The sequence below is a fragment of the Prionailurus bengalensis genome, chromosome A3, assembly GCF_016509475.1.
Source record: "Prionailurus bengalensis isolate Pbe53 chromosome A3, Fcat_Pben_1.1_paternal_pri, whole genome shotgun sequence".
Lineage (NCBI taxonomy): Eukaryota > Metazoa > Chordata > Mammalia > Carnivora > Felidae > Prionailurus > Prionailurus bengalensis.
In genome coordinates, this window is record NC_057354.1 from 81,861,477 (window position 1) to 81,873,220 (window position 11,744).

General features: G+C 39.8%; 1 protein-coding gene across 5 annotated transcripts in view; it reads right to left on the reverse strand.

Annotated features, from left to right (window-relative positions):
- Nucleotides 1-10,566, reverse strand: part of VPS54 (VPS54 subunit of GARP complex) — a 139,757-nt gene extending 129,191 nt beyond the window's left edge. For 2 of the 5 annotated variants that reach the window (XR_006300984.1, XM_043603504.1), the window contains exon 1: nucleotides 10,384-10,566. The gene's annotated coding sequence lies outside the window, so the exon portion shown is untranslated. Of the gene's footprint in view, nucleotides 1-9,524; nucleotides 9,638-10,383 lie in introns of those variants that run through there. The other 3 variants (XM_043603501.1, XM_043603503.1, XM_043603502.1) reach the window with 3 other exon arrangements.
- Nucleotides 10,567-11,744: the final 1,178 nt, after the last annotated feature.

Genomic DNA, 11,744 nt, shown 5'->3' on the forward strand with positions numbered 1-11,744 from the left:
GACCCTGAGCCTCCTCTATTGGTGTCCTTTGCTTGAGTGTCCCTAGTTTAGGGGGAGAGGAGGCAGCAAAATAATATAAGCAGATATAATTTACTATCAGAAAAGTAAACAATAACTAAACTAATCAATAGAACAGTGATCCTCAAAGCTATGCTAGTAAAAAGAGAGAAAAAATAATATTGGAAAATGATGTTGAAACTAGAAAAGGTGTGGCCTAGAACAGAAGCAACAAGTTTGATGACAAAAACTGTGCAAGAGAGGAAAGATGAGGGAGAGAAGGCAGAGAGGCTAGAAATAATGATTTAGAAGACATCTGAATAAAGGTCAAAGTTGAATCTATGGGAGTAGAGTGGATGAGATAAAAATTACAATCTCTGAGTTGGAGGGGACTTTGAAAGACCATCTAGCTCAACTTTTACCTAATATAGGAATCTTTTCTACATGGGGTCTTGCCTTCACTTGAAAACCTTCAATAGTGGAGAAGCGACTACTTCAAAAGCAGATTATTACTGTAAAATAATTATGATTGCTTTAGGAAGAAAATTCTTTCATGTAGTGTACAGAACCCTGCCTCCATGAATTTTCCATTGCTGTCTCCAGTTCAATTACATTACAGGAGTAAGAGAAAATACTTCTAGTCATAGGAAAGTAATATCACAAAGTACAAAAAAAAAAAAAAAAGATGGCTAATGAGAGCTCAGAGAAATGGGTAGAAAGGGGTAGACCAAATACATTTATCAGGAAAGGAAGAAAGCAATCAGAAATACCATCCTTACAGAAACAAGGGAGAAGTGTCCAATAGCAAAGTGTGAACAGTAGTGTCAACATAATGCAGAGAGAGAGGTCAAGGTTACTAACTTCAGAAAGGATACTGAATTAGGGGTGCCTGGGTGGCTCAGTCAGTTGAGCTTGAGCGACCGACTTGGGCTCAGGTGATGCTCTCACAGTTCGTGGATTTGAGCCCCACATGGGGCTCTGTACTGACATCTCAGAGCCTGGAGCCTGCTTCAGATTCTGTCTCCCTCTCTCTCTCTGCCCCTCCCCCGCTCAAGCTCTGTCTGTCTCTCTCTCAAAAGTAAATAAACATTAAAAAATTTTTAGAAAGAAAGGATACTGAATTAGAATAATATTAGGACAGTGGTTGGGGCAGATGCCATACCACAAAAGGTTAAGTAAGTAATGAAGTACTAAAGGCAACAAGATTAACATCTTTTTGGTGGTGAAAGAAAACAAACTAAATGTTGAGCAAGAATTTTTTTAGGTCCCAGAGACCTGAGCATATATGTAGGCAAACAGCAAGAAACCAACTGAAGGGTGAGATTAAAAAGGAACAGGAAAAGGTACTAGGGCCAAGAAGATGGAGGGAGAAAGAAGAGTTAGATAAACACAGGGATTTGGGGTGTGGCAGTGAAGGCAGAGACAAAAATCACTCCCAGGGACTATGAGGCACTTTACACTATGCCCCACCTTGAGAAAGGCAGGACTTTGTCAGGCAACAGAAAATGAGCAAGCTGATCCAGAAAAATTGCACTACATCCTACTCCTGTACCTAATGCCCTTAAGCAGAGGTGGGAGGAGCAGAATCAGCTGGGACTTGGGCAAACCTGGAATGCCTCTCTCCCCCACTAGTTATCAATGAAAGAAGGGAGAGGGAAGCAATGGAAAGAAAGTAAGAATTATATTATCACTACTATTTGACTAGACACTGTATAGTCCATAACTGCTTGCTAGAAAAACACGTCTGAAATGAATCAGTGAATGAATGAATACCCATTATGTGGATGAAGAAACAGGTTCAATAATAATTGGTTTCAGTCCATTTAGCTAGTTAATTGTGAATATGGGATTTGCACTCAGATCTGATTCTAAATTCCATGCCTCTATCTCTAAACCATACTGCTTCTCCAAAAACAAAACAAACAAAACCTAAATTCTTTCACTACTGCCTCTCATCTATTTCATGCACCCAGTACTTTCTTCTTTTTTTCCTTATCTTATCTATCAATATTGATCCAATAAAAATTACTTACACTAACAAATATTTATATCCATCTTATATTAAAAATGACAGCAATAGTTAACATCTGTTTGTGATAACATTTTTTAAAGGCTTGACTTTGTACAGCAGTTTTAGGTTCAAAGAACTTTATAAAACTGGCACTACTAGAAAACAATTCCTGAAGGAAAAAGACACATTTTCATCATATAATTCACTATATTTTTCTTAGCAAAGGGATAATTCTGGAGCTGCAACTTGGGATACGTAATCTACTATAGGCCATCAGTTCAACACTTTCAACAAGAAATGTGTTGTGAATTCTAAGTAATAAATGAACTTATTAATGAACGTTTATAAAATGTCTATTTGTAATTTGAGAAGATATAGTGGGAAGTTTTTTTTACACTGGAGCTGGACAGAGGTAGTATTTTGTGATACAATTTTGGGTTTGAGTTTAGTAAAAAAGAAAAAAAAATCTATACTCAATCCTATTTTTTCTAAAAGCAAACTTGATTTCCCTAAATTTAGATGTACTGACACAAACAAGGAAAAAAAAAATACTGTAATGTCCTACCAAAGATCAATGACAGAAATCAGTACAGACTATTTTTTAAATCATAGTAATCTAAAATATCTCAAATATCTCACATTCTTTTTTTTTTTTTTTAATTTTTTTTTCAACGTTTATTTATTTTTGGGACAGAGAGAGACAGAGCATGAACAGGGGAGGGGCAGAGAGAGAGGGAGACAAGATCGGAAACAGGCTCCAGGCTCTGAGCCATCAGCCCAGAGCCCGACGCGGGGCTCGAACTCACAGACCGTGAGATCGTGACCTGGCTGAAGTCGGACGCTTAACCGACTGCGCCACCCAGGCGCCCCCAAATATCTCACATTCTAAGAAATATTTTCCACAACGCTTTTGGAATTTTAGGAGCCAATTTCTGGTAAATGTTATAGATAGTCTTCTTTCATACAACCTAGACACAAATGACAATATACTTCTACACTATTTAAGTATACGATTCGTCACCTGACCAAATCTAGTTTAATCATAGTTTTTTAAAGTACTTAAAATTTTTTAACCACAACAATCTCAACAATAAAGCTAAAATTTAAACAGAAAGATGTGGGCTTTCAAGAAATAATTAACAAATTAAGGCTCCCTCATAAATAAGTACTTGTCTACTCATTTTGGGTATTAAAGGAGCATGGAAGAAGCTAAAGTGAACCCAGAAAATAAGAACAAAGTTGCACTAATCTGCTTTTTCCTTATATTCCCATTTGACATTTATAAGGCCGTGTCTTGGAGGAAACCGAATACATGTGCTTCCTTATGTTCCTCATTTACTTTCGATCTAGTGACAAGAAGGAACAATAAGAGATAATCATGGCTACAACGATAAAAACTATAACTATTTGTAATATTAAATTTAAATATTTAAAAATAAGTGATATTTCATGTATGACATCCTTATCTGGAATAAAAATCATAAATATCCTCAAAACACTATATATATTTTTTAAGTCTAGATGTTACTCAAAATGAAAGCAATGTCTTTTTTCCCTCGCACATTCACCAAAAAACTTAATAGGGCAGCCACTGAAACTAACTAAGCATCACAGGCCGGAATTGAATGATAAAACTGTACTGTGATAAAATCTGCCTCTAGCATGTAAAAAATTCAGTGGGAACCAAATAGAACTTAGATGCCTTATTTTACTCCTTTGGGCCATTGATATGACTATATTACTAGTGAAATTTTTGTCAAAGTGAATCAGATTAAAATGTTGGTATTCTGTTCTTGGTGTCTCAGCCAAAGATTAGCAAATAAATTCTAAAATCACTAATTTAAAGTTACTGGGTAATGCATATATCTTAAATGTGTAAACCATAAGACATATTAAAATGCCTACACAAGAAGAGTAAATTGAAAATAAAATCTGTATAATTTACCCTACCTTAAAAATATCTGTTAGAAGAAATTATATATTAATATATTCTTAAAAGGAACAAAAATGACTTGGATTTATCCCCTGTCAATTACTTCAACAGTGTCCCTTGCAGATTTAATTCTCTCCTCCCTCATTCATCTTCAATCTATCTTTGCTTTGTTCCTGGCTGCAAAACAGTGGAGAAAATTTAGATAAAACATGCAGATTATAAATGTATAAACTCCAATCTCAGATATGACCCTGCTCAGCAGTCCTTTCACTTATTTATACTGAAACACTGATCTTCCCCAATCCCCACAGTATTTATAAAAAACTTTCATCACTCTCTTCATATCCCTTAGTTTACCTACCTGCATGTATCTCATGCTTAAAAAGTAATTTTTTTACTTCATACCAAAAAAAAAAAAAAAAAGCCTCAGATAGGACTTCTACCCTCCACATTCAAATGTACCTAATTCTCACAACTCCTAACTTCTGATAGACAATACAGGTGTGTACTCTTGTCCAGAGTTAATTCTCCAACCAACTGTTCTTGATTTCACCTCTTCCCACTTCATCCCAGCCCTGTTGTATTAATTATTCCCTGACTCTCCTATCTCATCAGCCTATCAAAAAAAACCAAAAGTTCAAGAGCTAAATTAAAGTTTTTTCCCTCAGCTCTATCTCCTTGAGCTACTTCTTGCCTCCCCTTCATTGGCAAACCTCTATTCTCTCTTGGGTCTACCTCCTGCACAATCTTCCATCTTTACCACTCACTGCTCTGGAAATGGTGAGGAATGACCTGATTTCTAAATTCAATTGCCTATATTCAGTCTTCATCAAATCTGACCTCACTGCCCTCAAAAGCCAATAAAAGTAATAAATGCAGACAGAATTACAGAAATAGAAAAATCACCATTTGTAATCCTCAGATGCAATGATTGACTCAAGGAAGGATCATTAATGGATGATAAAACCATTGGTTTAAAAGGATGTTAGGAAAAGGATATTTACATAGCCATGAAGTATCACCCTATCAGTTATTTATTAAAAAAATAATAGAGAGATCTGTCAGTTCCTACCCTTACCAAATGATCAAAGCTGGAATCACCAACAGGGGGACAGACTACCATTATGTGCCTCCTGATGTGATAAAGTGGTAGGAATACCTATCATCTGTGTGGTATTCTTGCCAGAAATATCTGACCAGAATCTAATCATGAAGAAACAGAGTAATTCAGAATATGGAATAAACTCGAGCACAAATGCCTCTATTTTTCAAAGGATAAACCAAAAAAGAAGAGGGAGGCACTGGGCCTAGTCTGGATTGGAGGAGACTAAAGAGACATACCAGCCAAATGCAATACATGAACCTTAACTGAATCTTGTAATAGTGTAGAGAAAAAAACAGCTATAAAAAATTTTGGGACAAATGGAGAAATTTAGGTATGGACTGTATGTTTAATAAGCTTGTTGAGTGTTGATATTTTTAGGTATCATAACAGCATTGTGATCATATAGGGGAATGTCCCTGTAATTGGGAGATGCATGCTTAAGTATTTAGGGGTGAAATGTAATGAAATCTACAGCCTACTTTCAGACTTGGCAAAAGAAATTGGGGGGGGCAGCGAGCATTTATGTATGTGTGTGTAGGTGTTCAGTATTCTTGACTTTTCTGCAGGTTTAAAATTTTTCAATAATAATAAAAAATAATGAATCAATGAAAGTTTACAAAGAAGTGAAGATAAGTAGAAGTGACCAAATAAACGGAGGGGAGGAAGTATGAGAAAAGGAGAATACTCCAGGAATAGGGAATAGTATGTTGCAAAGGCTTGGACAGGAAAAGAAGCCTTCTGCCAGAAACCGGAAATAATTCAACATGTCTGAGAAAATTATATATTCAGGGGGAGGAGGGAATAGGGGAGAGTCACAAGGCTAGAGAGGTAAGTTGGGAAAATAACTTAAATGAAATTACAAATCTATTAAAAGAATAAGGAATATGGATTTTATCATGAGAATAAAAGTCACAGAAATAATTTATGATGAGAAATGATATAATCAGATTTTCCCTTCAGAAAAATCACTGATTATAGCACAGAGAATGCAATGGAGAAGACTAAGACTAGAAGAGTCCAGATAGGAAACTTGCTTAATCTCACTGAGAGATGCCCATAGCCTGAACTCCGATAATGGTAGTGGAGATACAGAAAACTAGACAGATTTCAGATCTTTCTCCAGTTATAAGCTCTTTTCAGTGTCCCACACCCACATTTCTAACTGCCTACTAGGCATCTTCACCTACAAGTCTCAAAGATACCTAAAATTCAATATAGCCAAAACTTAAATTTATTATTTATGCCATCTTTATCTGCCACCACCTGCCAAAAGTTTATTCCTTCTCTAGCTCCGTTAATGGCACAATAATCTATGTTTCCTAAACTAGAAACCCTACAGCCAACTTGACTCCCTGACCTCTCTACATTCTTTAATTTCTATACCAGTGTGGACTGTCCTATGGATTCTACCTCCAAAATTCATCACACATCCATCCCTTGCTCTCCATTCTAATTGCGAGTAATCTAGTTCAGGATTTTATTTGCAGATTAGACTGCTGTGAGAATCTCCTAGCAAAAGCTTCTTTGGTTCTAACCTCACTCAATTTTAGAATCATGTTTCTAAAATTCAGATACGATAGGTCACTCTCCTTATGTATTCTTTGATAGTGGTATATATCAAGTTTATCACGTTCAAAAACTCCACAACCTGGGCCCAATCTACCCCTCAAGAACTTATGCACCAGTAACGAACAATTCAAAACATAATAGTTCAGATCTGCAGTAAAACAAATCTGCCATTTCCAGTAAAAAATTTTTTACTGTAGAATATCTAATTCTGATTATTTCTAATTACTAATTTTTACTAAAGAATATCTGTACTGTGTCATAGTTAGATGTCCTTTTATTTTTCCCTCATATGCCCTCAACTGCAAAGAGAGAGTTGCTTGAGGACCTAAAGGGCTAATCTAATATACCCAGTGAGAGTTATTTTCCCACCTGGCAGGAGTTGAGAACACTAGCCAGAAAAATACAAACCACAGGTTTAAAACATTACTGACATTTGGGTGGCTATTCTTTGTTCTTTGTTGGGGGAGAGGGGTGTGCAGGATAACATAGGATGTATCCTGTGCATTTATAAATTTAGCAACATTCCTGGCTATATGCCAATGGCACCACACCTTCAGTTGTGACAATGAAAAACATTTCCAGACACTGCCAAATGTCCCTTGGAGGGTAAATTTACCCTCTTTTGAGAACCATTAGTTTAGATGTTAGGGCCCCAGGTCTTTGAAAAAGAAGGCCTCCAACCAGGCTTGTTAATCTTAATTTGTTTTTGAGAAAGAGCAAGAGAGAGCACATGTGAGCAAGACAGCAGAGGAAGGAGGCAGAGGGAGAGACTCCCCAACTGAGGGGAAGTGAGGCTTGACTCCACCATCCTGGGATCAAGACCCAAGTGGAAATCAAGAGTCAGATGCTCAACCGTCTGAACCACCTAGGCACCCCAATCTTTCTCCATACTTCATGCTGAATACAACCAAATAGTTGTTTAGAACATCAGTTATTAACACCAGTGATCAGCTGCTTATTCTCGGACTCAAAATATTTTAAACATGTAAGTTGATTTTCAGAGAAAAACTTCAAAAACCTACTTATATGAATGAATCACAACAGGCAAATATTGAGATGGAAAGATTAGTGGTTGCCTAGGTCTGGGGGTGGGGTAGGAGGAATGGGGAGTATTGTTAATGACCAGGTTTCTTTCTGGGGTGATGAAAATGTTCTAAAATTTATTATGATGATGGTTTCACAACTCTGTAAATATACTATAAATCATTTAATTTCATCCTTTAAATGAGTGTTACTCAAAGATGTAAAAGGCTAGAAGCAGGAAAAAGGAATTTTAATCAACTTTTATGGATAGAAAAAGGAACGTGATTAAGAACAAATTCTGCGAAGTTTGCCATTTCATGAGTTACATTTGATTTTAATTCTGACATAAAAACTTAATACCTACCCAGAAATAAATTTTAACTTTTCCAGAAAAACATGAAAATTTAATCTTTTTCTAGTAAACTTTGGATAATTTAAAAACAATGAAAACATTTCAGAAAGCCAAATGCTAAGTAACAAAAACAAAATATATAAATATCATCAACAAAATGTGAAGTCTTTACAGTTCTGTGATACGTTCTTTACAAAGAAAATCAATACATTTTTCACTTCTTTTAAAAATGATCCTCCAACTGTAAGGTCTATCCTCATAGTGTAGTAATTCTTAAGTTACCAGATTATAATTTTAAAATAGCCAAATCACAATAAAACTGCAAACATTTAATCCCCCAAACCACAACTATCAACCACCCAAAATTTGCACATATCGATCATTCTTACCAAAACCTATCATGAGCAATGATGACCACTATGAACCATCAAGTAATACTCATTTCTAGGAAATCAGACTCTGACTGCAATACCAATATAGTCAAATCCCAATCATTCCATCTGTTCCATCAAAACTGCTTAGAAATCATCAAGGCTCTCAAAGTACTTTTCCAATTAGAACTATCAGATTTATAAAAGTCAACTCGAATGTCCATCAAAATCTGCAGTTTAAGTTAACCACAATAACGCATTCCTCAGCATACTATATCATGGTATCATCTGCCTTGTAATCATTTACTATTGATCGCCCTGGGGTTTGACAAATCAGAAATAGAGCCAATTAAAAACAAAAAAACAAATAGTGCAAACAATTTAATTATTCGAAAGTAAGGAGGGCCTCATTCAATAAAGGACAAAAAATAAAGCTGGTTAAAGGCGAGTTAACACAAAACAAAACTTGCAACCCCAGGTCAGTCAAAATTCTAAAAATATCGTCCTGAACTCACAACACATGGACAGACCAAGTAGTTAATTATAATGTACAGCCAAAAGTTCCCTTGTCAACGATGGGAGGGCAGGGGAGGCCTGCTTTTGTATCAATGCACAGATGTTAAGAAGCAGAACTGAAGAAAATTAATTACTGAACAAACTACTGCGAGCTAAATCGCCAAACTGCAAAACACCGAGTTAATGGGGGAAGGGGGATAGCCTTCCCCAGGAAGCCTTCCCCAGGAAGAAAAACAATTTTTTAATATTTAAATTACTCCAGTAGGCTCAAAAGGAGGCTGAAAGGCCCTACTGGGAAAAGAAAGGGAAAGTTTCGGGGCAGCATCTAAGGAGGGTGATGAAGTTCCAAAGCCCGGATCCCAGAGAGGGGCGAGAGGGGGGACAGCGGCGTTTGCGGCCGCCGACTGAAGTGGGGAGAGCAGCTACCGCCCCGATCCCAGAGCGGGAGCGAAAAGGAAGAGGAGGTGGTGGCGGAGAAGAGAATGGAAGCTTCAGCGCCCGTCAGTTGTGACCGAAACTCCGTCCGCTTCGGGCCGGGGAGGTGACACAAGGGGTGGGGTCTCAGGCCCTCTCTCCACCAGGAGGTCGGGGTGAGGGTGGGCCGCGAAGCGCCGGGGGGGGTCAAGTGGGGCCGGCCCGACACCTACCTGCGGGTCCCGGGCAGCCGCCCCAGAGCGAGGCCTAGTGCATCGCCGCCGCCTCCAGCCCTCCACGTCGCGCCGAGGCTGCTCTGCGGCCGCCGCCGCCCGGAGCCCCGCCGGGCCGGAGCCCGGCCTCCCGCCCCCGCCCCACGCCGGCAGGCCCGTCGGCCGGGGGAGCACAGGGCCGCCCTCCCGAGCCCAGCTCCGCTCGCGGGTGAGAGGCGGCAGCGGCGGCTCCCTCACGTCTCTCCCGGGTGTCCTGTCAGCCAGCAGTTTCCCCCGGGTCCGCAGCGCCGCCTCCGCCGCTGCTGCCACCGCCTCTCCCACATCCCCGGCCTCCAGAGGAGCCGCCGCCGCCGCCACCGCCGCCGCGCCGCGACCACTACCCCTAGCGCTTCTGCTCCCTGCTCCACTGCTTCCCCTCACCCCGCCGGCCCGGCTCGGCCGGGCTAGGTCCCGGAGACAGCGCCGGAGGCCGCCGCGAGGCCGCCGCAGCCCCCAGCCCACAATCCACCGCGCGCCTCCGCCGGGGCGGGAGGGCCGCGGCCCGGGCCGGGGGGAGCGCTCGCCGCCTCGGGAGAGGGGCCACGGCGCGGGCGCCGCAGGCGCAGCCGGCGTTCCCCCGGAGCGGGAAACACCCCGCGCGGCTCCTCTGCGCCTCTTCTGATCGTCCTACACGCGAAGACAGAAACCAACGCTGAACTCTACTTTTCTCCACGACCCTTCCCCCACCCGAGTTGTTCTCCGGAGCATCCAGGTGCCGGCTTCCGCCTTCCCTGGGACTGGCCCGCGTTCCCTCAACATGGCCCTCGCCCAACCCCCGGACCAACCGACTCCAAACATCCCTAAATCGCCCTGGACCTACTAAAGTAGATACTGCCACAACATTCCACCTCGCCTTTCGCCCCCTCAAAGTGAACGCTGTTCAGAGTTTCCCAAATAAATGTCCTTTAAAGGTTAAAGGTCATCCTCTCCGCCACAACACGCTGGGCTCTGAAAACAGCGCATTGTCTTTCCATTGATGCCTCCCCCACCGCGTACTTCTCTTAAGTTTTCCCCTAGTTCCTGGCCTTCCTACCAGACATCTATCACACTATTCTGGCATTTAAACCGGTTATTTCTGCTCTTTGAGATACTGGAAGTGCGTGTGTGTTAATACCTTCTCACTGGGATTCTTAACAATAATGCAATTCAACCTGGTATCTGAGGACTTGCGATTTTAATCAAAAAAAAAAAAAAATCTGCAAGAAAGGAAATGCTTTAGAATATTTTTAAAAAGAGAAAAAAGGGCTCTCAGTCATTTGTGTTTATGTCTTAGTGTTAGGAGGATTTCTTTCCAGTTTGAAACTATTGCTTGCCTAAAAAATATCTACCAAAGTTTCAGGCATTTATAAGACAGTCTGTTTTAACAAATGAAAAGTGAAAATGTAGCTCTTACAGTTGGGGATTGAAAAAAGTCGATGCAAGTTTCATTTCCAAGAAGTCACTTTGAAAACTGCAAAAATAACTTTGTGAAATATTTAACCCACTAAATAGATAAAGTTGGGGGAGACAGGAAAAAAGAGAAGGATGCAACAAAAATAGTTAAGAGGAAATTCTTACCTTATGTTTTTCTAAATTCAGTTCTCTACAATTTTGTAAAGAGAGTAAGAAATCAATCCCCAATGTGAAATAAGTTTAACTAGAAAGTAATAAATCCTTCTAAATCCCCAATCTCCTATAAAACCAGATGAGTTTTTATTATTAAATATTAAGGAAAGCTTCACCAAATTTCATCCAATGCCAGAGAGGAAAATAATTTCAGTTTAAATCTAGAGTCGATTCATAGATTACACTAAGAAATAGATTTAGCAATTTCCCATATTTTGAACCTGTTTCAGGAAGTCAACAACAGTTCAAAAGCTGCCTTAAACCTGGCAGTTTGGCCTTTTAAAAAATATTTGCGATTATACTCCACCTTGTTCCAAAAAAGATTCCCAACTGCTCATGATGGCACTTGGATTAAATAATAATCGTGAGTTGTCTCCCAGACACTGGAACAAGACAAACTGGTTTGCTTTCCTCATTATCCATCTGTAGATAACATGCCATAGGAAGAAAATACACATTGAGTATTGTCCTTAAGTTCTTTTAGGGATCTAACAAGACTTTTACCTTGCCACAGAACAATTCATAATCATGAATCTAAACAGAAAAGTAAATGCTGATGATAAACTTTGCCAAAAA